Source organism: Taudactylus pleione, unplaced genomic scaffold (genome assembly GCF_031769625.1).
Source record: "Taudactylus pleione unplaced genomic scaffold, aTauple2 ptg000001l, whole genome shotgun sequence".
Taxonomy (NCBI): Eukaryota; Metazoa; Chordata; class Amphibia; order Anura; family Myobatrachidae; genus Taudactylus; species Taudactylus pleione.
The window spans coordinates 2075921-2098262 of NW_028284404.1; positions in this window are offsets into that span (position 1 = coordinate 2075921).

The window sequence follows — 22342 nt, forward strand, 5'->3', positions numbered from 1 at the left end:
TTGGGGGTGGATTTGTTAATGAGTATACCAATATAATTTTGAGCTATGTATGAACATATTTATTAGTGTGCACAAACCACGGCCAATTGAACAAAAGTGAAAATTGTAACAATGTTGGTTGAGGAGTAGATACATAAAAATATATTTAAAAAATACAACAACTTCGAGGGGAATATGACTATACACATAGCTGATTCTTTCCATTTAAATAAAGAACATCGCGCTAGCATAGAAATTTGTCCTTCCCTAAGAAATGTCGCACAAGACTGGGAACAAAATACCATTAATTACTTAGGTGAATTTGATAAGGAAAAACTTAAGACACAAATAAAAGACACAGAGGTTTTTTATTCTTATTTATTTTAAACCACTTTATTTCTAATCTTTATCACCATTCTTTATAGTTTTTAAAACATCCTTGGCACAATTTATTATAAGAGATAAATAAAGGTTACACTAACTGTCCCTAGAGCGCACCAATAGTTCTCATCCTTCATTTCTCTTTTTTCCTTCTTGATGCTGTAATACCACCTAGAGCGTCTTTAGATGCCACCACTGGTTGGTCGCCCCATCCAAACTTGCACCAGCCCTGTGGCAGGTTAAGACTTTCCGTCTGAGGGCCTGATTCACTACGAATCGCAATTCTACTTATACGCAGCTGCTAATATCAGCGGTGGTATGCAAACAACTGCATTGGCATTGCGATCGCAGCATGACATAAGGACGCCAAAGAGGAGAGGATCAGTACCTAGAAGGTAACTGATGAGGTGATGCTTTGAGGTGTAAAGATCCAATATTAAAGTGAGCTGCTGTATATATTGGAGGATGGTCAATCCTCACAAACACATAGAAAGATAACAAGAAAGGAACAGCGCTCAGAATACAAACATGTACATGAAAAATATATCACAATTTAATACCAAAAAATGATGATCAAATGCTCAAATAAATACACATATAAATGTAAAGATATAACTATATCAGCACAATGAGAAGAAATATAAATAAAAGGATAAAAAGGTCACCCAACCCACATGGACAGGAATAATGTCCAGAATGTAGCAGTGATTTTAGGAGCAAATATCCGGATTAAGGCCCTCATTCAGAGCCGTACGCTCTGAGCAGAGCGCACGCTCTGAATGAGGGCCGGGCTCCATTTTCATGGAGCGTCCTCCTGGACGCTCGTATAGCTGTGGGTCACCACCCACAGGCTATACGAGCGTGCATTGTGATGGCCGCGATAGTCGAGACCATCGCGACCATCGAAATTGCGAGCCGGAGCCTGCGGTTGAGGTTTTCAACCGCAAGCTCCGGAGTGATTTTGGCTCTATCAGAGCCAAAATCACTCCCACTGACATCACTAGTGATGTCAGTGGGCCGGCTTCTGACGGGAGGCGTTCCCGTGGGAACGCCCCTGTCAGGGAGGCACGCCCCCGGCACGCCCACCAAAGGGGGCGTGCTGTCAATCAACATTGACAGCACGCCCCCTTTGATCGGACACAACGAGCGAAGGACTTTCCTTCGCTCGTCGCGTCTGGTGCATGCGCACGACGGAGCTCCCTCCGTCGTGCGCATGCTCAGTCCATAACATCGACCCACTTGCGAGCGGACAGCCGCTCGCGAGTGGGTCTGAATCAGGCCCTAAATTCCTTGTTCATGGAAAAGCTAATGGAGCTTTATAAGAAAAATGTCCAGCATGAGTCTATAGTTACCAGTTCCAGTGTCCAAATGATATAATGGGGTCCTTTAGCAATGCTGGCGAAGCTTTTGCAATGTAAATAGTCCGCTATGGCACAGGTCCGGTCCGCTGGTATTAAGGCAGCGGTCTGTGGCACCAATAGCAAGGTGTAGATACACTCCCGCTCAATGTCGGACTGGGGCATGAAGGGCCCACCGGGGGAATGCAGCGATAGGGGCCCATACTTAGGGGTGTGGCCAGCCTCCAAAGAGGCGTGGCTAACCATTAGAGAGTGCATGGACTGGGCCCCTTAAAAATGTACATATAGTAAATACTGCTGGTGCATGCATGATAATGTACCAGATTAATAGTAGTAATGCATTGTAGAAAATACACCATAGTACTGTGCAGTATAATGCAACATACTGTATGTATAATGCATAGTTCAAGTTCACAGTCTTGAACCTGATCCCTAAAGGAGGGGGTGGGCCCTCAGGCAGTGGGGCCCACCGGGGGATTTCCCTGTACCCCTGTGGGCCAGTGCAACCCTGCTCCTGCTTGATAATCTGTAGTGGAGGGTGAGTCAGCCAGCCCCTGACATAAGGATACCCACTTCCCCTTACATCAGTATACGAGGGCAACATAGCAAAACAATCGGTAACATCGGATCCATGCGCAGACTTGCACACACCCTGACCTTACTCAGAAATTGCTAAGAGCCACGCTCGCTATCAGTGCTTTGTCTGCTTATGGCCACACAGTGAATAATTTATGCACGCCCCTGCAACGGCGTTGATACGCACTGGCATGCCTGCTTTCGCCCAACCACCCACAAATGGCACTTCCTGTCAATCACTCTGCTCTGGGTCTGTGCAGCCTCTGCAATCGCAGTCCCGATCTCAATAGCTATTTCGCGCACTGCAATGCATACGCATGCGCAGAATGCAACAATCGGACGACAGCATGCGTATCAGCAACTGCGTTCATTGCTGAATTGGTCCTTAACTATGGCCTCCAGTGTGCACGATTTCAGCATCTGTGTACACAAACACATCAGCGACGCACCCATAACACGCCCATCCGTGTGTCTGCTTATCCACCTCCCAGTGGACGCCCAGGTACACCCAGTACTTTTCCGAGACATCTTTGATACTTTGCATCTCAATGTCAGAAGCGCCAGTATGCAAGCACAGTGTAACGTGTGCGCCATGGAGGTACTTAGGGATTTTCGCACACACGCCATAGCAAAAAGTCACTTAACTCTGCGAACATCGGCCTAGTCTGTGGCTCTACGAGCTGCAGTAAACCAAAAAAAAACCCCATACATTTTAAACTCCTTTTCTTGTTCCTGTAACAGGTTCACATGGATCTGATTTTTTATATATTATTTATAATTCATGGTATTTACTTATTTAATTGTTGATTTTTTAGATTGTGCTAATTTTTACATTTATCTATAAATGTAAATAAACCTATGAATGTTGGTATTCTCACAGCCAGGGCACTCTGGGCCTGATTCTGACCTGCTCGCGAGCGCTATAGAGCCAAAATCACTCCAGGGCTTGCGGCAGCGAGACCCTACCGCAGGGTCTTGTCGCAAGCCCGATGGTTGCGATGGTCTTGACCATCGAGACCATCATCATGGACGCTTGCTATAGCTGTGGGTTGTAACCCACAGCTATGCGAGCGCCCAAGAGACCGCTCCAAGTTGAGGTAGGAGGGCCCTGATTCAGAGCGAGTGCTCTGGACAGAGCATCTGGCTCTGAATCAGGCCCTCTTTCTACTTGTTCTCTCCTTGGCTTACCCATATCACCTGTGCACCTTTTGTCTGCAAGCCCTGTCAGTGACTCTGATACTGTATGCTCGCCCTTAGGTTGGGAAAAGCATCATCAAGTACCAAACTGCCTTCCTGTTCCCACAACCTACCACCAGGCAGTGGGTTGACCATTCCTTGCACTGTGTCTGGGACCAGTTTAAAAGGGGGCCCGTGTGCAGTTTCTCCTCTCTCGCAGTAGACTCTGGCTCTACGGAATCTATTGCACATGTGCAGGTCTCCGGAAACATGCCGCCCACGCCATGTTCTCGATGACTTCTATACTGCACAGGAGCAAATCACCAGGAAAATGGCCTTTGCACCATCTTCGAAATGAATTATGAAGCGCTAACATGGGACACCGGGGAGGTAAGCATAATATTTGGGCAGAGGGTGTGCGGGCATTGGCCACCCTGCACCTATTATAGATACACCATTGCCCGTGTCCTGCCTAGTCTGTTTTATTGTTATGGCATGTGTTGTTCCAAGATATGTCAATTTACATTGTATCGTACTTAGGATATGTTAAGTACCAATCTTACTATGTATGTTCCCTATAAGGTCCCACGGACACTTTGGGCCTTATTAGAGTTGCACACAATTCCGTCTGCAGGTGGATCTTGAGATTTTTAGCCAGCTGTACAGGCCTCGGAGCCTGCATACGCAATTTACAGAAATCACAGGCCACTTAGTTGTACGGGATGCAGTCAGGAAGCCGACGGTCGAAATGCTGACCGCCGGCTTCCTGACTGTCAAATCGCTGCAGGGTACAAATGACAGGCATCCAGATCCCGACGCCTGTTATTAGACCTACGCCGGGAGCCAGACGCCTGACATACCGAACAAAGGTAAGCCGGGCGCGGACAACTGCGCGGGGGGGGTTAAGTTTCAGGGCTCCCGGGGGGACTTAGGGTTAGGCACCCCTAAGGGAGGGTTAGGGGGGGAGTAGGGTTAGGGTTACTTACCGAAATCCGCGGTCGGGATCTTCACCCATGCCGGGCTTCTAGCGTCGGGATTTGAACCAGCGCGGTAATACATACTGATTCCGGTTGTACGGATTTCATTTGTATCTCTCTCCCCCCCCTCCCCTCCTGCTTACCTACGCGGCGGCCGCGGACTGTCAGGGGCTGTGCAGCTTTATAGTACCAGGTAGCGCGGTCCCTGCACCGCACCAAGGAGGAAGTGTAATGTGCTGTGATTTAACTTAAACACCGTACATTACACCTCCTCCTCCATACCGTGCAGGGGCCGTGCAGCCTATTACTATAAAGCTGCACAGCCCCTGACAGTCTGTGGCCGCCGCTCCTTTTAAATGTTTGGGGGGGGGGCGAGCTGCCCGCCCCGTTCTGGCGCCCATGGAAAGCCAGAGACCTGTATGACTTCAGATGGATGACTAGCACCAATTATGGGGCTGGTGCAAATGCGCGCTGATAGTGATGACAGCTACTTTCACCACTGGGAGTGATTAACGTCATGTGCACTGTACTACTCCTGTACTCCATATGGTTAGTATGGCAAATTCTATTACTTATCAGCTGCATTGAGGAAGGATTTGGCTCTCTCCCCTCAATGACAAGTCAGGTGGCAGCAGAGAGTAAGGGGGAGATTTGCTAATGGGTGATTGGTCAAAGTCGCCGAAGTTTTTATAATGATGATAGATAGTAATTAATGCCAAGCAAGCCTGATTTAGCATTAACTACTGCCGTTTGAAAAACTTCAGTCAAAACCATCGATCATCGGCGGCTTTGAAAATCCGACATTAAAAAAATATCTGCCCCCAAGTGTTTTATCGTTTTTTTTTTTTCCGTGATGGGAAGCTGATGGCAAGAGAAAATATTTTAGAATCACGGGAATATTGACATGGAGAATTGCTAACATTACATGTGTAACAATAAGCCAGAAACCAGAGAGCTTTTGGCAAACATGGAGGAACGATCCTGGCAGCAATGATGGGAGGCATCTCGATGTATCTGCTAGTCTCGTTGGCACGTAATATCATCTGTATATAATTGCTACCTAATAATCATTCTTTATCCTGTAATCCAAATCAAATTCCCTCTCTAGCTCATGTGGATCATTGTCATGCGGATTAGGAGATGTCCCTTAGTGGAAGCTTGTCTCAGAGCGGTACATCTATAAAGGGTGCAGGGTGTACCCATTGCATTTACTTATCTTACAGCCGCTGGCGCCATTTTCCCAGTGATTTTATACCAAAATATGACACACACACCATATTTCTGAGGTAATAACTGTAATAATGCTGCTACGCCATCTTACCATAGACACTGTGCTTGCGCAAAATACACTCGTACAGTTTCAGAGTCTTATGCACATGGGCCGGAGGTGTGTGTGCTCCCTCTTTTATGTAAGTGCCCGTGCTCAGATTCCATGGCAGGAAGGGATCTCTGGAATAGGCTATTCTTAATGTGGTCACAAAATTGTCTAAGTTGTAGATAATAAAATAAATTTTTATTCTTTATTACTCTGGTGTTCTGTGGAAGCCATAACATAAAGGTAAAAAGCATAGTATATGATACGTGCGCATTGAGTACTAAATATTTTATTTACTGAACAAAAAGACATAAAAAAACCCAGTCAAATGTGCTTGTTGAGCCATCCTGACAGATGCGTCGATGACTTTGTTCTCATGGTTTCTATCCACTGGGACTTGAGACCAATTTGTCTTACAGCATTCAGAGAAGGAAGATCCTGGCTGTTCCTGATTATCCTGCAATGTCAGAGAGTCACCATACAGAACATGTTGTGTAATGAATATAATGGCAGGTTGCATACATGGAAAACACATAATATGTACTAAGCTCTGGAAAGTGATAAAGTGGAGAGTGATAAACTACCAGCCAATCAGCTCCTAACTGTCATGTCACAGACTGTGTTTGAAAAATGACAGATAGGATCTGATTGGTTGGTAGTTTATCACTCTCCCAATGTATCACTTTCCAGAGCTTAGTAGATCACCCCCATAGTATTATAACTAGAAATATACAGTAGCTGCCCTTTCGTGCAATCCTGTTCAGGGGTTCCAATTAGGTGCCTAACGCATTTCCCTGTATCAAACAGCTTCGTCAGAGCCTTTGACGAAGGTGTTTGATACAGGGAAATGCATTAGGCACCTCCTTCTCTGCACATAGAACCCGGAGGACTGACCACAGCACACTTTGGAGCTTTATCTCTAGCATCAAGCAATCCACTTGTCCTAAATCACTGAGCTGTAAGATCACAGGACTAATTGGAACCCCTAAACAGGATTGCACGAAGTTGCTTATATTTTCCAAGACACCAAGGGATACCACCTGTGCTAAGGAATACAGCCATCAATTGGACATTTCTACGGCTTCCGCCTACCTGCAGGTTAAGTTAAGACTATTCCAAGCTTTCCAGCGTGATATTTATCAGCCTTCCGAGGCATGTGCATACCATATATATGGTTTCTCTTGAACCTTTATTATTGAACCTTCATCATTTGGGGTTTTTATAACCAATCTATTGCCAATAATTTCCATGAAAGTCACATGTGTATGTGTTTTTTATGTATTCGTTTAGATATTAAAATATTTTTTATATTTAATTTATCTGCCACTGCACTTATTTATTACCTTTTTTATATATTATTTATAATTCATGGTATTTACTTATTCAATTGTTGATTTTTTAGATTGCGCTAATTTTTACATTTATCTATTTGTTATATCCAATCAGATGACCTCTGATTTCTGTTAGCAGCATCTTCATATTTACATTTCTGTGACATTTCTTCACGGGACTAATAGCGTAGTCCTTGCTTTTTCTTTTTATACTTTTTATTATTTACATTTATATCTTCTGGCCGCACACCTAAAGGTATTATTATTAATGGGTGGGGACAGACTTAGCAGCTCCCCCTGCTGCATGCAGAAGGAATTGACTTGAAAGCTCCACAGTTCTGTTGCAATGATAAATTCCACCTTTATGCCTATTCTGGTCCATGTGAAGTTAGTCCTTAGTTCTTTAGATGAATTTGACCCTGAAGTTCAATTTACCTCACACTTATAATAGTATAATAGTATGCCCTATATAATTCAGAAGTTCATAAAATATAGTCATTCAATTTCTATCTCATGCTCGCTGTCCCACCTCAGACACAACTACGTGTGCTGGCATGCAAGAAAATTTATGGTCTGTCAGTGCATGCTGGCATTTGTAGTGCCACAAAATCTTACACCATGTTTATAATGACAGTATTGTCTTGTTACCCAATGGTTTGGGATACCAAGCTACTCAGCATTGGGTCTTAACTATCTAGATGCAGGGACAATTTTTTTTTGCCACCCTCCTCCTCCTGGAAAATGGGACCCAATGCAGAGTACGCCGGGCTGTTATTTCACACAGTAGCCGGTGGTTTTGGGGTTTGCAAATTGCTACACATCGGATGCGGTTTGAGGGCCTGATTCAGCAAGGATCGCAAGAGATTACACGTACCTGGCCGCTGCGAGAATATGCTAATGAATGCATACGCACAGCAATCACAACACAAGATGCAGACGCCCAGCACTACATAAAGCCAGCCCACCTCCCTTTACTCTATGCTTGATCAGTACGCAGGCTAGCGAAAACACCGGTAACATCGAGAACCGTTGAACCCATATGCACAACTGTGGTAGCCCTGACCTGCCGCAACTTCCTATGTACATCGAGACGTACGGCGGTACGGTTTACAAACTTCATATTGAGACTGTGGTTCATACTTGCCTACATTCAGCTGAATGTTTGAGCACAGCGGGGGGGGGGTGTCCGGGTTATGATGCGGCAGTGGGGGCGGGGCCATGCATTCGCTTCATTATGGCTCTGCCCCCTCTTCACAATGCTGAAAATATTGGCATTTGGAAGCAGGGTGCGGGGCCACGATGACCCGCTGTGGGGGTTTCTGTTAGTAACGTGGGGGTCAGGCGGCAGCTGGGAGGCTTGCCTGGCTTTCCAGGGGGTCGGGAGCAGCACCCGATATTCGGGAAGCTCCCGACCAAATCTGGAGGGTAGGCAAGCCTGCTGTGGTTTAGTAAGATTCCCGCAAAATCTCTTGTTGGGAGATACCAGACATCCTTCTCCCAAATTGCACATGGCTTGTTTGTATGTTTCCTAATATTCTTCTATTTCAATATTTTGCAGGCTTGCCCACCCTCCCGATTTGGCCGGGAGACTCCCGATTTTCGGATGCCGCTCCCGGCCTCCCGGTAGCCAGCAACCCTCCCGGCCTTCCCCCAGAATAAACTAAAAAACCCCGCAGCGAGGGTGCCGGTGACGTGATTCTCGCTGAATCTCGTCATCATGGCCACGCCCCCTGCTTCACAATGCCGAAAATAACAGCATTGTGAAGCGGGGGTGGGGTCACGATGACAGGATCATGTGCATCCTGAGGCACATATGGTAAATACGTTGCTGGGTTTAACGTACTGCACCGTTTAATGGTGATGTTTGCAGGTGTTATTAGAGCTAGTTCCCATTTTGTGAACCTAGCTGAGGAAACATGTCTGGTTTGGGCAGAATTCAGCAAAGCAGATACAGCATGGGGAGTATAAACAATCATTTCATGGCCTAATACTACATCATCACTCTTACTGACCAATAGAGCAGTTGCTGCTACACTTCTTAAACACGTTGGGAGTGATCTTACCACAGTGTCCAATTGTGCACTCTAGTATGCTACGGGCCTACTGGCATCACCATGTTTTTGTGTGAGGACACCTGCTGTGCAACCGTCAGCTTCCGTACAATATAAATCAAAAGGTTTTTCATAATCAGGTATTCCCAATGCAGGTGCTCTTGTCAGACTATTCTTAAGATTAAGGAAAGCCTGCTATGTTTCCTCTGTGTGTATGACACGATCGGGCTTTGAGGAAGAGACTAAGGCCATTATTCAGAGGCGGTCGCAAGAAGCGATCGCTCTCTCTGAATGAGGGCGGCAGCTTCATTTTTGAAGTGCTGCCTCCTGGTTGTTAGTTAAGCTGTGGGTTACCGCCCACAGCTTAACGACCGACCAGGTCAATGGTCGCAATTGTGATCACCATCGCGACCATCGGGGCTTGCGAAAAGACCCTAAGGTTGGGTCTCGGCAACCGCAAGCCCCAGGGAGCTTTCTGCTCTGATGGAGTAGGAAGCTCCCCACTGACATCACTGATGATGTCAGTGTGGCCGCCCACAAAATGGTAGGCATTCCTTTATTAATGCCTCCATTTTGGAAACCACCCCCCCGGCCCACCAACAAAACAGGGCGAGCTGTCGATCAAAATTGACAGCCGCCCCTTTTGTAGCAAGCTCCGGAGTGAGAGAGTTTCTCTCTCACTCCGGGAGCTTGCGCACGCGCAGTGCGGCCGCTGCGCGTGCTCAGGGCTACCCATCGACCCGGTTGTGAGCACATAGGTGCTTGCGACCGGGTCTGAATGAGACCCTAAGTCCCGTAATGGTAAAGCCAAAATAGAAAAACCTGGGATCCACATTCTGCAGTATCCACACATTCCCAAGAAGGTATGGATTTGCTGTTGGTTCTGAGGCAGTGTCATGGTCTGTATGGCCTGGATTCTGTCAGTAGTCAGATGTCGTAATCCCTGTGTTAGACAGTCTCCTAAGTATTTAACCCAGGACTGGCATGGCTGTAGTTTGTCCTTAGCAACTTTGTGTCCTGTTTGCGAGAGATGAAGCAATAAAAGTTTAGCATCATTTAAACGACATAAACGAACTAGAACACAACAAATCATCCACATATTGTATTAGAACAGATCCATTGGCAGGTTGAAAAGGTTGTAAACAGTTGTGTAAGGCCTGGGAGAAGATACTGGGGCTGTCTATGAAGCCCTGGGGCAATCGTGTCCATGTGTATTGTACCCCCCTGTATGTAAAAGCAAATAGGTACTGACAGTGAGGATGAAGAGGGACAGAGAAGAAGGCAGAGCGGAGGTCAATGACAGTAAAATGGGTTGCATTTGGTGGGATCTGCATAAGAATGACAGCTGGATTCGGCACTACAGGGAATTGGCTCTCTACTACCTTATTAACCCCTCTAAGGTCCTGTACCAGCCTATAACCCCTCCCACCACTCTTTTTCACAGGAAATACTGTTGGCTACACTCGCTGTATGGACTAAAATTCCCTGTTGTAATAACTGCTCAATTAAGGGATAAACCCTTATCTCTACCTCCTGTTTTAGTGGGTACTGGGGAATTTTTGGAGCTTGCCTACCACTTTTTAGATTTACCATTATGGGAGCTACATTTGCCATCAACCTAGTGTCCTGTCCATCTTTGGTCCAAAGTGAACCTGGTATTTGAGATAACATCTGCTCTACCTGAGATGGATTCTTATCTGGAACAGTCGAGTGAAACATTAACCTTTGGGGAGTGTCTAATATATCCCTCACCTCGTGCACAACTCTCTCTGGGATATCTAGAAATATACCATCAGTGGTACAATAAATGACACATCCCATTTTACATAACAAATCCCTTCCCAGTAGGTTAGTAGGGGCCGCTGCTGCCAGGAGAAAGGAATGCCTGGTATGCAATGGACCGATAGTAGCCTCTGCAGATTTGGTTAAAAGATAATGTTGCACTTTACCCATTACACCCATTGCTGGTACTGTTTTACTGGTCATCTGTAAATTAGATGGAGATTTTATCACTGATCTGGTCGCCCCTGTGTCTACAAGAAAAGAATGTGTAGTACCAGCTACATCAACTATCATTACAGGTTCTTCTCTAGTACCCCCAGTTAACCTGACTGGCTGTAGACTACAGGTGTGACCTGACCCCTAGAGCTGACTATCTTCTTCCAGCATAGCATTCACTGCTGCGATGTGAGCAGGTGATGGCTGGAATTGTCCTGACTGCTGTGGGTACCCCTTCTGTGGGTATCTCATGTGTTTCCTGGTTTGGTATTTCCCACTTTCTGGCCTTACAGAACTTACTTATGTGGTCCTCCTTGTTACATCTATAACACCTTCGTGGTTGACGTGTTGTGAAAGGTTGTTGTTGTGTGGGTTGGGGAATGAGGAAAGTTGTGTTTGTGTATAGGGATAAGGGTTTGGAGGTTGTGTGGGATGAGTGTATTGTGGCTGAGTGTGGTAAGAGTGCTGCAGTGTTATTTGCATTCCTTCCAGAGCTTGAATACTAACAGCCATTAGTTTCTCTGCATTTCTCTCTTCCTAAAGATGTTTTTGTCATGTTCAATTGCAGATTCCCTGAGTGTGTCTACCGTAACTCCCCTCCAACCAGGAAGTGAGGTCTGAACCCTGGCCTTTAGAGTGTCTTTAAGACCATCCATAAGCACTGTGATTGTCATTTCCCTGTGATGGGTGTTGTCTTTTATGTCCTCTATACCTGTGTATTGAGTAATAGTCTGCAGCGCTCTGATAAAATAATCTGCTTGCAGACTCACTCTCTTTCTGTTTAACCGTGAAGATTTTACTCCAGTTAACAATTAATGGGAAAAATACAGCCAATTGGGTAACAATATGGGTTATATCGTCTTGATTACCATCATCAGTTATGGGACTATCTCCATCCAATACACAGGCTGTGATAAACTTTTTCACATTGGTATTGTGTGGAAGACAAGCCCGTAATACCACTCGCCAATCTTTATTGGTTTGCTCATGAGCATTACCCAAATCCTTTACAAATCTCTGGCACTTTGCTAGTTCTTTCCTAGGGTCAGGGAAATCTGTCATTATGGAACGTAGTTCTGCTCTTGTCCATGGACAATGCGTCGCTACATCCCTTGTGGCCACTACACCATGTGCATCCGGATTCCCATTGGGAACGGTTATTGTCTGGATGGGATGGATGCCTGCCACACTGCTGCCTTTGACCTTACTACCTGTTTGAGGGTTCAGCCTACTGCTACTATGTATGGTATTAGTAATCTCCGCTACTGTTACAGCGGGTGTTAATACTTCCTGCACTGGTTGGGCTACCTCCATTTCTGGTACTAGTGGGGCAGCTACCTGTGCTTGCTGTGGTAGTCCATTTAACATTTGTGCAACATGTGAAAGAGCGGACATCCCAACAGGTTCATCATCTGCATCATAAACATGTTCCTTATAGTTACTTAGAAGAGGGTACAAGTTACTTGTTACATTTTTATGATTTTTGAGATCGACTGTACCTTCACCCCCATCTGCATAGGGCGGTGGTGGTGCTCGTGCGCTACTAACATTACCTTCTGCAATGCTACCTCGCTGTGCGTGCACACTACTTTGCAGTGTGCATGCAATGCTATTTGCGTGCACGCTCCCTTGCGTCATGCGTGCAACGCTAGTTTGCATCGCGTGCACACCACTAAGCCACATGTCCCCCTTGTGCTGCCACAACTTCAAGCAATCATTAAACTTTACCCTTTTCTTCAGAGACTTCACTAAACATATACTGTCTCTGAGATTGTTCAAAACCTCTGAATCAAAGCTACCAATCTTAGGAAAAGGTGTTCTACATTTCTTGGTCATTTTGACCCACATGTCGCAGTACAGAATTTCAATTGGTGAACATATTTCAGTGAGCTACGTTCACGCACTCCCTCCCGTTATTCACAGCAGACCTGGCGTTAGTCTGCTTGTATAATGAGGAGCAGAATAACCACCTATTGAAAATTATTCTACCTGCGATGATATTAACTCAAGCTTCCGTCGCTCGCTTCCTTTGAGTTTACTCCCACTGGTAGCATCTAGAAGTTCCAATAACTCCTAACCTTGCCAGCAGTTTCACTCCCACGACAACCCACTTCACAATCACGGTTTATATAACCATGTGGTTTGATTGCTTTGCCCAAAGAACCTAACTGGTCAATGGACTTTGTGATTAATGGGTGACGGACGAAGAAACCCCTTAGTTTCTCGATAACCACAATGTACCTGCTTTGTACACTGGCCCAGTAGTTTGTACCTACCGAATTTATACTGAGGTTTAACAGACAGTAACCTCCACTATTTAGGCTTAACAGACAGTAGCCTTTACAATCACAACGTTTCAATTTATATACACCTTTTCTGCGCAGAAAATGGAACCTTTTCTCTTAATATGGCAGTACAATACAGAGGTTTAACAAGCAATCATGCTATGCATATAATGACTGTTTCAACACGTGGCAGCAATACAGGAAATATGTGTACGCTATTGTGCGACTTCCCCTTTTAACACAAAACTTTATCAACGAAGGAAAACAAACTTTTTCCTTCCTTGTCTCTGGATTCTAATCAGCGCTCCTTGAACTCACACAATAACGGATAGCGGTCTCTCAGCATAAAGTGGTAGCAGGTTTTCGAAGGCAATGCGTTCTTTACTGCGTATGGCGCCTCCACCCTTTGCTGAGGGATCGATAACCGTGTATTATCATGTAAATTGGCAGCGTGATCACACTCTATGAGCCCCCAACTATGAATTCCTATTTAGCCTCTATACCCTAAAGTCGCTGTTTAGCGTTGTGTACACATATGAAATAATTGCTTTCCAGACTTTGAGTGTGGTTCTAAAGCACAAAAGTTATTATTCACATAAAAGCATATAGTTACACGCCTTGATCTATAATACAATTAGCGCAAAGGTTATACAAAATACAAGCTACAGTCGAAACATACGCATGCGCTCTGGATCCAGATTTCCCGGTATCAACTATGCAACCTACATCAACAGAAAAAGAAAGATGACTAACTACCAGTTCTAGAGTGCTTGCATATAAACCCTTGCAGAGATAGGCAATAGAATAGAACAAGTTGGCATGATCCCATTGGTTCTTCTTCCTGGTTCTTCTGTTACGATACAGTTCATAGGTCAGTTCGTATTGTAATAGTTCAGCCCTCAAACAGCTCTTTGTGTGTGTTTTCCCGCTGAAGAACAAGTCTAAACTGGCTAATAAACATTACATTACAGAGTACATTTCAATGCCTATCTCTCCATGATCTATAATCCGCAGACGCATGTTGCGATCTCCTTGCCGATGGAACCGGAATTCTGCAAATAAACAGTGGTTTAGAATGGCACCAAATGTCGTCTGCTTATCATATACTAAACCTTAGATACCAAATATATGTATTTCACAATAGACTTGATAACGTATAAAACCTCTAATATTAATGTTAGGGAACCTTTCTTCTTCCTGGTTCTGACTGTAAATGAGGCAAAGAATAATTAAGCAGCTGTGTGACTGTCCTGTCTAATATAGTTTACAAACGAAATTCAACTGTTTACTTCACTACATCTAACTGCACATGGAGACCTCTGAGGCAGTATAATGGGTACAGATAGTGAGGGATACCAGACCCTCCAACATGACCCCTTCCACAAGGTACAAAACGCTCTGCACCTGGACTTCCCACTTCATTTATGATTGCAGTCACCTGTGATGAACTAATTAAGTAATGATAAGGATATTTCTAACACAGATGACTGCAATCATAAACCAAGTGTGTGAGTCTCTCCTCTCTCTATCTGCCCCTATGTTGTCCCCACATTCCCCAAAGTGTTCACCAGCCCAGACTGTCACCCTTCCCCTAGTGTCACACAGCCCTCTCCTATAGAACACTCTATAGTAAGGGTGTGCACCGGCCACTTTTCGTGTTTTGTGTTTTGGTTTTGGATCTGGATCTTTCTTTGTGTTTTGGATCTGGATTGGTTTTGCCTAAACCACCCTTCCGTGTTTTGGGTTCTGGGTTTTGTGTTTTGGATCTGTATTTTTTTTTTTTAAAAAGCATAAAAACAGCTAAAATAACAGAATTTGTGTGTTTTTCTGCTCCTATGCTATTATTAACCTCAATAACCTAAATTTCTACTCATTTCCAGTCTATTCTGAACACCTCACAATAGTGTTTTTATATCCAAAAGGTTGCACCGAGGTAGCTGGATGACTATGCTAAGAGATACGAGTGGGCGGCACAAACACGTGGTCCATCTAGGAGTGACACTGCAGTGGCAGACAGGATGGCAGTTTGAAAAACTAGGCCCCAAACAGTACATAATTCAAAGAAAAAAAAGAGGTGCAAAATGGAATTGTCCTTGGGCCTTCCCACCCACCCTTATGTGGTATAAACAGGACATGCACACTTTAACAAACCAAACATTTCTGCGCCAGGGTCTGCCACACGACTGTGGCTGAAATGATTGGTTCGTTTGGGCCCCCACAAAACAAGCTGGCAATTAATCTGTCCCTGCACAAACTGGCTCTTCAGTGCGCTTGAGTCAGGTGCATACCCCCTCCTTTGCCTATGTCATAGGTGGATGTATAGGCTTGTATGGCCTTTTGCTGCTCCTCCATCCTCTGAAGCATATAGAGGGTTGAGTTCCAACGCGTCACAACCTCTTGCTTCAGGTGATGGCGGGGCAGGTTCAAGAGTGTTTGCTGGCGCTCCAGTCTTCGGCACACAGTCGCTGAATGGCGAAAGTGGCCAGAAATTTTTCGGGCCACCCAAAGCGTCTCCTGCACGCCCCTGTCGCTTTTCAGAAAATTCTGCACCACCAACTTTATTGTGTGAGCAAAACATGGGACGTGATGGAATTTGCCCAGATGTAATGCCCGCACAATATTGGTGGCGTTGTCAGATATCACAAATCCCCAGGAGAGTCTAAGTGGGGTAAGCCACTGGGCGATGATTTCCCTCAGTTTCTCTAAGAGGTTGTCGGCGGTGTGCCTCTTACTGAAACCGGTGATACACAGCATAGCCTACCTTTGAACGAGCTGGCGTTTCTGAGATGCTGCTACTGGTGACGCTGCTGCTGTTCCTGCGTAAGGTGATACATCTACCCAGTGGGCTGTCACAGTCATATAGTCCTTAGTCTGCCCTGTTCCACTTGTCCACATGTCCGTGGTTAAGTGGACATTGGGTACAACGGCATTTTTCAGGACACTGAGGACACTTTTTCTGATGTTTCTGTACAGTCTCGGTATCGCCTGCCTAGTGAAGTGGAATCTAGACGGGATTTGGAACCGGGGACACACTACCTCCATCAATTGTCTAAATCCCACTGCACTAATGGTGGACACTGGACGCACGTCTAACACCAACATAGCAGTCAAGGCCTCAGTTATACGTTTTGCTTCAGGATGACTGCTGTCGTACTTCATCCTCCTCGCTAAGGACTGTTGGAGGGTCAATTGTATAGTAAAAGTAGTGGTGTTCCTACTTCCTCTCTGGGATGATGAACGACTCCCAGCAGCAGCAACAGCAGCAGCGGCAGCAGGAGCCGTAGCAATGCAGGATCCTCCGGAGGAATCCCGGATAGGAGAGTCAGTCATGCCAGTGACATGACCTGCAGGACTACTTCCGATCCTGACTAAGGAGGAAATTGACGAGGAGGGAGTTGACAGTGTGGTTTGCAGGCGCTTGGATACAACAGGACAACGGGATTTAGGTGTCCCTGGACTGCTTACGGTCTTAGCCAAAGTTTCGGAACTGGACAGTAACTTTTTATGAACGCGCTGCAGGTGCCGTATAAGGGAGGATGTTCCTAGGTGGTTAACGTCCCTACCCCTACTTATTTCACCTTTACATATGGTACATATGGCAAGACAGTTGTTGTCCGGATTTGGATAGAAATATTGCCAGACCAAAGAGGTGGAATGTTTGGTCTTCTGCCCAGGCATGCCGGTGATGAGCTTTTTCATCCCACGGACAACAACTGTCTCCCCCAGAGCCTGATTTAAACAAACCACATCACCATTAGAATCCTCCTCGCCAACTTCCTCCTCAGCCCCAGCTACACCAGTATCCTCATTCTGTTGTACTTCAACAGTGACATCTTCAATTTGCATATCAGCAAGTGGACTGTGGGTGCTCCTTTCAGCACTTGCAGGGGGCATGCAAATGGTGGGAAGAGCCACCTCTTCCCGTCCAGTGCTGGGAAGGTCAGGCATCGCAACCACCACCACACTTGGACTCTCCTTGGGGATTTGTGATATCTTCTTAGAACGCACAGTTCTTCACTGTGCTTTTGCCAGCTTAACTCTTTTGATTTTTTTAGTGGGAGGAGGGTTTCCATCGTCATGTGAAGCTGAACCACTAGTCATGTACATAGGGAAAGACCTTAGCCATTCCTTGCCACCCTGTGTCGTAAATGGCATATTGGCAAGTTTACGTTTCTCTTCAGATGATTTAAATGTTTTTTTCAAGGTCATTTTCCTGAACTTCTTTGCCATTTGGGATTGTATGTGCCCTCTACTATGACATTGGGCATCGGCCTTGGCAGACAACGTTGATGGCATGTTATCGTCTATGTCATGACTAGTGGCAGCAGCTTCAGCACTAGGAGGAAGTGGTTCTTGATCTTTCTCTATTTTATTTTTATCGGAGAAAGTTTGGTCCTCCATTTATGTTATATCGATTTGATATATACGGGCGGCTAAGGCGCACACAAACACAGAAATATTTTTTATTTTTGCTGGAGAGTAGTGCACTTTGTGGGTTACACCACCCTTTAAGAAATGAGCCAGCCAGCTCTTTACTTATGGGACACAGGCACACGCTTGGCGCTGCTCCTTTGTTGATGCACGTGTGGCTACTGCGCACACAATTCACAAACACAGAATTTTTTTTTTTATGTGGTTTGTTTGTAGTGTACTTTGGGGGTTACAGCACCCTTTAACGGTCAAGCCAGCCGGCCCTTTACTTATGACACAGGCGCACGCTTGGCACTACTTTGTTGATGCACGTGCGGCTACTGCGCCACAATTCACAAACACAGAAAATATTTTTTTATTTGGTTTGGAGTGTACTTTGGGGGTTACAGCACCCTTTAATGGTCAAGCCAGCCGGCCCTTTACTTATGACACAGGCGCACGCTTGGCACTACTTTGTTGATGCACGTGCGGCTACTGCGCACACAATTCACAAACACAGAAAAATTTTTTTTATTTAGTTTGGAGTGTACTTTGGGGGTTACAGCACCCTTTAACGGTCAAGCCAGCTGGCCCTTTACTTATGACACAGGCGCACGCTTGGCACTACTTTGTTGATGCACGTGCAGCTACTGCGCACACAATTCACAAACACAGAAAATATTTTTTTATTTGGTTTGGAGTGTACTTTGGGGGTTACAGCACCCTTTAACGGTCAAGCCGGCCGGCCCTTTACTTATGACACAGGCGCACGCTTGGCACTACTTTGTTGATGCACGTGCGGCTACTGCGCACACAATTCACAAACACAGAAAATATTTTGTTATTTGGTTTGGAGTGTACTTTGGGGGTTACAGCACCCTTTAATGGTCAAGCCAGCTGTCCATTTACTTATGACACAGGCGCACGCTTGGCACTACTTTGTTGATGCACGTGCGGCTGCTGCGCACACAATTCAAACACAGAAAATATTTTTTTATTTGGTTTGGACTGGAGTGTACTTTGGGGGTTACAGCACCCTTTAACGGTCAAGCCAGCCGGCCCTTTACTTATGACGCAGGCGCACGCTTGGCACTACTTTGTTGATGCACGTGCGGCTACTGCGCACACAATTCACAAACACAGAAAATATTTTGTTATTTGGTTTGGAGTGTACTTTGGGGGTTACAGCACCCTTTAACGTTCAAGCCAGCCGTCCCTTTACTTATGACACAGGTGCACGCTTGGCACTACTTTGTTGATGCACGTGCGGCTGCTGCGCACACAATTCAAACACAGAAAATATTTTTTTATTTGGTTTGGACTGGAGTGTACTTTGGGGGTTACAGCACCCTTTAACGGTCAAGCCAGCCGGCCCTTTACTTATGACGCAGGCGCACGCTTGGCACTACTTTGTTGATGCACGTGCAGCTACTGCGCACACAATTCACAAACACAGGAAATATTTTTTTATTTGGTTTGGAGTGTACTTTGGGGGTTACAGCACCCTTTAACGGTCAAGCCAGCCGGCCCTTTACTTATGACACAGGCGCACGCTTGGCACTACTTTGTTGATGCACGTGCGGCTACTGCGCACACAATTCACAAACACAGAAAAAATATTTTTTTTTTTAGCACTTGGGGGGAGCACCCCTGACAGACAGAGCACCCACTGGACAACACTACAGCACCCCTTTAGGACTGGGACACTGCACAGGACTTTGGAGTGGACACAGCCCCTATGGACAATTGACTGCACAACACAGTCCAGCCAGCCCCTATGGACTTTGAAGTAGTGGACACAGCCCCTATTGACAACAGCAGCACAGCACAGCACAGCACAGCACAACACTTCTCTGCACTACACTACACTACACTACACTACACAGCCCAGCCAGTCCTAACTCCCACCCTCCCTCTTCACTGTACACAGCCGAGTGAGAAAATGGCGCCGACGCGGCTACCTTATATAGGATCCAAAACCCGCGAGACCCGGAAGGCGGGATGATGATGTTTTGCCTCGATTTCAGATCCGAGTCTGGCGGGAAAAGTCGAGCTTGACTTGTCCCCCAACATCCCCCCATTGTGTCAATGTGGCCAATGTGAAATTATTAGAAGGTGTAAAATGGTTGATTTGGGGGCATTGTAGGTGTAATTTGAATTTTGGCACTGCTATGGGGCCTATATTGAACTAGCGGATACTATGGGGCATACATTGAACTCGAGGCCTGATTCAGAGCCGCTCATAAGCGGCCGCTCGTTCGCTCCGAGCGATGTTCGCACAACTGCGCATGCGTATGGGTCGTAATACGCATGCGTCAACCAGTCATTGCGGTCGGAATTCGTGTGCTCGTAAAGCAGCGAGGGGCTTTTAATTTGAGTGACAGAATGTACCGTTTGTGGGTGGTAACAGGGGAAGGTGCTTGAAAATGGGGGAGTGGAGATCCGAACGCAGGCGTGCCAAACGGTCAAAATGGTGTTTAATGGGTGTGCATAATTAACAAAGCAGCGTCATCGACCACGTCACTTTGTTGTCTTTTAGCCTGAACTGCTTGCAGAGATTGCGGGAAGTAAATCCTACCACAAGCACTGTGAGCAGTTCAGACGCCTTTCAATGTTCCCGATTAATCAAATAAATAGCGGAGATGACGTATGATGCAAACTGCAAAGGGGCGTCTTTACAAAATAGCGAGCACATTTTTCGGACGCTCGCTCTGACATAGAGGCGTCCACAGACCGCAAAGTGCGAGCGCTCAATTTAAATATCCGGCCCCTTTTTCAGAACGACCGTCAGCAAATAGCATCTGACTCTGAATTAGGCCCTCGGTCATTACTAGGGGGCAGAAAATTAACAACCAGTGTGGGGAGAGGTCTCTCTCTTGAAGCATTGGGATGGGGGCCCCTTCAAAATGTTGCTATGGGACCCTTGAAGTTTTGGCTACACCCCTGTCCAGGCCTAATGGAAGTATACAATGCATATAAGTATGATTACAGTTATACATTACATTCGGTGTATAAGCACAGTATGCTGTGAATGCGCATTTATAGTATACGTGGGCTATACTAAGTGGTAATAATGTTAAATTCATGAACTTGATGTTGCTTATTTTTACAAGAAGCTCCCAGTTGCCTTACAGTGATTCTCTTTGGTTTGCGAGAACTAGTGATCCAGGCAGTAGGTACTGTACATGTGCGCAGCGCTGCCACCGGGAAATATGGGGCCTAGTAAAACAGCGCTCCCCGTCCAGTCCCCTTACTGCTGTACCCCCCATTCCCCCCAATAGAGGCCCTGTGTGCATGATGGAGACCATGAGTCAGAAGCCTGGCCTGCCATGGTTATGCAAATCAGTGATGTCACAGAGGCCAGTGACATCATAGCACAGGACTGCAGGTCAGGCTCACACAGAGCAGCAGACACATTATAGTTACAGATTCTTAGCGAGGTGCATCGTTTTTATTATAAGACGAATTTTCTCTAATTGTACAACTAGAGAAGCTTCTAAGAGGCTGTACGACTTAATGTGAGGCGTCATGGCCTCCCCTAGGTAAGTGAGAAGAAGCCGGGACACTTTAGCATTGGTTTTACAATTGTTGTTATTTGTTTTTGGGAGAGGGGATTGTATTATTTTCCTTATTTAAAACAGCTTGAATTATTTTTAAATGCAATAGTACTAAGTAATGTGTACATACCTGTAATATAGTTGCCTAGTTATTACAGTTAGCCGTCCAATCAACATATAACGCTAAATTCAAAATGATCAGGGGAAACAACAATTTAATAATTCTCAGACATGACTCTGTAGGCAGAGCTAGTCCTGCACGGGGACTACTGGTCTCCCAATATATACTTACATATGATAATGTTCAATGAGGTACAACCTATATGGTTACATCTCAGAGAGAAATCCTAAAAAGAAATATATTAATAACACTCAAGGGCACTTATCTGCTTATATAATCTATATACATTCTGCAGAGTTTGGTAATAATCACTTAGTCACATATAAATCTCTGCCATCATAATCGTGTTGGATGCACAGACTGTAGAATGTCATTAGCAGCTGCAGCATCATACAAATACAATACTGGGAATCTCCCAAACAGGTCTTTGCAGTGTGATTGAATTTACATACATAGAAATATGATTTGTACTGGCAGAACCTGGCTTAGGATAGTAATTAGACACAGCATCCAGGTATTTACACACAGGATTAAGAGTTTAAGACTAATCCATATAAACTAAATTTGCCACAATGTTTGAGTCACAGGTTGGGTATATGTGTTTGTTATAAGATAGGTTAACAAGTCCCCATTATGACTGGGCTATTACCAAATGTAAGAAGACTTATCTGTAGAGAGTACCTCCAGGTAATATGTAGGAGAGGGTATGTACATGAAAGACCCCAGACCATGAGTGACAACCTGCTTCTGCTGTTACTCTGTTATACAGACCCCATCCTTTTCAAGGTTCTCATAATGTGTTACTACTGACTACTGTACGTTTCTCA